Consider the following 5,368-nt stretch of genomic DNA (forward strand, 5'->3'; position numbering starts at 1 on the left):
GTAGGGCCGTGCTGAGGAGCTGTGCCATGGGGTGTTGCCTGGTGCCGTGCCGTGCCCGGGGGGCAGCGGTGCCGGGAGCAGCGCTGTGCCCGCACCGTCTGTCGCTGCCTGCAGCCGCGGCCCCGCAGCAGCCCGCCAACGGGGCACCGCTCTGCCAGTTGTAAATTTTAATTGGCCATCTGGGGAAAGCACAAACCACCGACTGGAGATTAATCAGTAAATTAACCCAGGCATAATACACACCTCCCAGCGGGGCCCGCGCCGCTCCAGGCTGGGGCGGAGCGGGCGGGGTGCGGCGGGACGCGGTGATTGCCGGCGAACATCCTCCCCGCGTCCCCAAATTCCCCGCCGTGCGACCTTGGAGCTGCCCCTGATTTGTATGGCAGTTGCAGAGAGGTTTCTTTGTAAGTGCTCAACACAGATGGCACAGGTACCGCTGCCGCCGGAGGAAGTGTTGATGAATCAGTGAATGTGACAACTTTCCTCTGGTGAGCTGTTCGCTCGGCTCGCCCGAGCGCCTCCAGGAAGAACAACCGTGTGCCTGCAGCCCTGCCCGGCGGGCAGACCACCGCAGAGCCGCCGGTGAGCCGGCGGCCAGCCCACGGCGTGCAGCCGGACAGCCCGGCTCCAGCAGCACCGAGCATCGCGCTCCCCTTCCCGCTGTTGGGAAAGCCGAACTCCCTTCACCCTGCAATGGTTCTGCTGCCGTGCTGGGTACCCGCGCATCCCCCTGCAGACGAACGTCCTCCCCACTGCTCCACGTCCTCCCCGGCCTCACACCTGCACTGCAAGTGCCCATTGCTAGCCAGCATTCCGTGGTTAGCAGTGACACCGGGCTCATCCCAGTTGTCAATCCAATCTATTGCACAGACAATAGGGGTCATGGTGCGCTGATTGATTTGTTTTTTTTTTCCCCCATACAGAAAACTTTGTCAAGTTTTCATAGTGCTGTGGGATATCTGCAGAAAACTGCGGTGTGTCTATAAGTTGGCATCACAGAATCACAGAATCACAGAATGGTTGGTTTGGAAGGGACATTAAGGATGATGAATCTCCAACCCCCCACCACATGCAGGGCCACAAATCTCCCCATTTAATACTAGAACAGGCTGCCCAGGGCCCCATCCAACCTGGCCTTGAACACCTCCAGGGATGAGGCATCCACAGCCTCTCTGGACAGAAATACAGAAATACATCTTCTCCATTAGGCTTACTATTTTTGGGAAGAATCATAGAACCACAGAGTTGGTCCCCATTAAAGCTGGGAAAGACCTCTAGGATCACCACATCCAATCCCAACCCACCCCACCATGCCCACTGACCAGAACACATCCCCACAGCTCCAGAACACCCCCAGGGATGATAATCCCCACTCACTGGGCAGCTGTGCCAGTGCCTGATCGCTCCTGCAGTGAAGAAATGCTTCCTAATACCCACCCTGACCGTCCCTGGCGCAACGTGAGGTCACCTCTCATCCTATTGCTGTCACCTGGGTGCAGAGGATGACCCTCTTTCTCTCCAGTCTCCTCTCAGGGGTTGTAGGGAGCAGTGAGGTCTCCCCTGAGCCTCCCCTTCTCCACGCTGACCCATTCCAGCTCCCTCAGCCTATTCTCTCCATAGGACTGTGCTCAGACCCTGCACGGCTCCATTGCCCTTCTGTGGATGTGCTCCAGGGCCTCAATGTCTTTCTGGTAGAGAGGGGCCCAGAACTGAGCACAGCACTTTAGGTGAAGCTTTGTAGTCTTTTTCATTTCGTTAGCCCATGAGACTGACTGCTAATATCTGCCTGCTGCCATAAGGAATGAACCCTGCCCTTCTAATTTAAAACATTTCCCCTAATAAATAGTTCTTTAGCTGTGAATATATGGATGCACCGTTGTATCATCCTGTGATTTTGCATTTTCCCCACTGACTCCTCTGCCTGACACGATAATAAGCAATGTGTTAAGTCAGAAAAAAGCAATTTTCTCCTGAGGTTAATTTCTTTGGATTGCCCACCTGAAGTGGGGAGTTGCATATAAATTGTAATTTGCACTGAAGTGGAGGAGATGGAGTTAGTTTTTGGCATTGGTGATGCGGTGCAAATCCTTACTGACACACGAGCTGGTTTGCTCTGTCTTCTTAGCAGCCATCTTTGGAAGAAAATTGCACGAGGCTGCCCCTTGGCTGCCCAGACACACATGGCCTGGTGCTCTGTTGCTGCCATCGGCCGCTCAGTGCCCCACTGATGCTGTCCTAAGCAAGAGGTGCTCAGTGCTGGTCCCATCCAGCCCTTTCCAGCCCCTCCTGCAGCTGTGCTGGGAGTTTTGCAGGCACCTCTTCTCACCTTCAGCACTGCTCTGAGCTCCACAAAGAGAGACAAACTGGTTTCTAATGTGCTGCGATTAAAATGTAAGACTCCTAATTAATGATGGGTCTTGCTGCAAAATGCATAAGTGATGCCGCTGTATTAGATAACAGGCTGTGTCTGAGGGGCTCTACATCCAATAGTTACACACCTCAAAACATGGGCAGCCCTGGTGTCCCAGCAGCCACCCTCACCCACATGGAGACGCTCTCCTGAAAGAGCCATAGAAATGACAATAGCAATAACCCTTCATCCCACCCAGAGAAGTGCTAGTGGCCATGGAACACACTGCCCTGTTGCTCTGGGCAGGGGAAGAGCCTCTCCCTTCTCAGCACTACCTCAGTGAGACCGATGTAAATACACGGCTTGTATGTACATGATACATGTAAATACAATGGGCTTGGTGGTGTAACATCGGTGCTTCACTGCAACTGTTGAGGTCCATCCAGAGACAGGAACCCACAACGGCTGGACTCGATGACCCTGGTGAGTCTCTTCCAACCTGGGATGCTCACAGAATCGTTTGAGTTGGAATGGACCTTTAAAGGCCATCCAGTCCAACCCTGCTGCGATGAACAGGGGAATCCGCAGCTCCATCAGGTTGCTCAGAGCCTGGTCCAGCCAGGTCCAATTATCATATTCTATAACAATTCTATGATAACAACTCCTCCACACGCCCTGGATGCCAGTGACACATGATCTTATTACACTGGAGAAAACATTCAAATTTAGCACTTCAATCAACCAAAAATGGACATCACTGTACTTGGGAACGTGTGAAAGTCACAAGAAGGGAGCATGAAGGTCGTCCCAACACCAAAGGCATCGTTAACACAGCCCAGGGACTGCTTGCACGGGGGCACACACAGCACACACGTGCTTTGTGCAATGGCACTTGTTTCTCTTGCTCTGGAAAGTGAATGTCAATATCAATTATTTAAAATTCTGGACTGTCAAAATATATGGGAATAAACAAACCTGAGCAGGCAAACACCAGTCACATACACCAAATATTTCTCCTCTTCTGAATGCCTCTCCAGAAAAGCCTGATCGTGTATCTAAAATAATTAGATTTTGTTCAGTAATCAAACTCAATCATACGGATTCTCTGTGAACTGCTTTTATACGGCCACGAGGAATGGGTGTCGTTCTCTGTTTATTTGCATATTTTTCCATAAAGCTAAAACCAATCAATTTTGAAGAGTTATGATAATATAAAGAATCTGAGGCAATTACATGTATTTTACAGAGAGATTCAGAGTGCATTTCACTGATGGTGCAGAGCAGACAGACCTTCCTAACGCCTGCGGTGCGGCCGTGGGACGGATGTGAGCGCAAGCATGCAGGGATGGTCCCTGGGCAGCCCACCTGCACCCACCTGGGATCAGATTAGCAGCATTTTCTTAACACTTACAAATGATGGAGAAGAGCTTTTAATGGTTTTTCTCCATGGCTACCCCTGGCCACAACAGAGCCCGCAGTGAGGGGATGGTGGCAGAGCAGCCACTGCACCTTGCTCCGGAACGCTGGGTGGCCTGGGAGCTTCTGGCCATGATGGAGCGTTTCTGTTTCTCATGATCTCTATTGCAAAATAGCTCCTTTTCTTTTTTTTTTTTTTTTTTTTTAAATGCCACCATAACCTGAATTCTTTTATCGTAGAATCATAGAGCCATAGAACCATTCAGGCTGGAGGAGCCCTGTAGGATCCCTACACTCAAGCCCACCCACCCCTCCATGCCCACTGCCCACATCCCTCAGTGCCACATCCCCACAGCTCTGGGACACCCCCAGGGATGGTGACCCCCACTCCCTGTGCAGCTGTGCCACTGCCTGACTGCTCTGTGGAGAAGAAATTTCTCCTAATATCTGACCCTCCCCCAGCAAAACACGAGGCCATTTCCTCTCATCCTTCCAACAAAGCTCTTTTCCAAAAATGAAAGGTTTCATGGAACCAGACCACAGAAGCAGTAGCCAGTTGTAGAGGACAAATTTATGCTACACAAATCACTGTAGTTATAACCATACCACAGACAAGGCTGCTGAGATTTGTTTGTTAAGTATACCAGGAAAGAATTTAACAAAGACAAAGAGCTCTTGGCTGATTTTTGGATTGGTGCCTTAAGATTTTTTAAAAGATTTGTTTAAAAGAAACATTTTTGCTTATTGATGGCAGTTGTGCCAGCAATGGATGGTGCAGCAATCTGGGTGTACGGAAGACCCAAACCACCAACTGATTGGCAAGGGGAAAGGAGCATGCTTCTGCTGGTGCTTCTTCATGCCCTTTGTGTTCACAAGAGCAAACTCTATTTATTGCAGATCATCAGAGAAGTAATTCAGCTCATACACAAACCGGGTCAGAGCGTGTCGGGTTTGTTTGCTCCCACCAGGAAGCCACCGGTTCCCTCTCTGTGCAGTCACCTCATGCCCTGTGAGCAGGGCAGCACCAAGAACCACTCCGAAAAAGATCATCAAAGTCTTGCAGCAAGGAGTCACTCCTTATCTCTTTAAATAACACCTTCGCCGAGATCAACACCAACATTTATAATGAAACTGCACCCAGCCTCGTGCAACAATTAAATACAGCCATCACTTCTCCATCCACAGCGTGTGTGCACAGCACGCCTCATCTCAAGGACCTAAATATACCCAAGGAATGCGCTCATTAGGGCAAAAACAGGTGGAGAAGGGAGATATCGGCAGTGTGCTGACAGGGAGGGAAGCGTGTTTGCTCAGAATATATTGGAGACCCGGATTCAGAGGAGGTCGCGCTTGTGAAAATATTACCCCTGTAATACTGCACTGGGCTGTGTGGGAGCAGAGCCACACAACGGGGACAGCTGTGTTGGCAGCCAGCACTGCGGGCTGACCGACCTGCAGCGTGCAGCGCCCCGCAGCGTGGCCCCGCTGCCCACGGCCGTCCCTTGTCCAGCTCCACATCACCGAGCAGCTGCGGGCACAGCCAGCTCTGGGGGATGCTGTGATTAAATGTGACCCCAGAAAATTCACAGAATCGTTGTGATT

Source organism: Lagopus leucura, unplaced genomic scaffold (genome assembly GCF_019238085.1).
Source record: "Lagopus leucura isolate 7727_CA_CO unplaced genomic scaffold, USGS_WTPT01 Super-Scaffold_100019, whole genome shotgun sequence".
Lineage (NCBI taxonomy): Eukaryota > Metazoa > Chordata > Aves > Galliformes > Phasianidae > Lagopus > Lagopus leucura.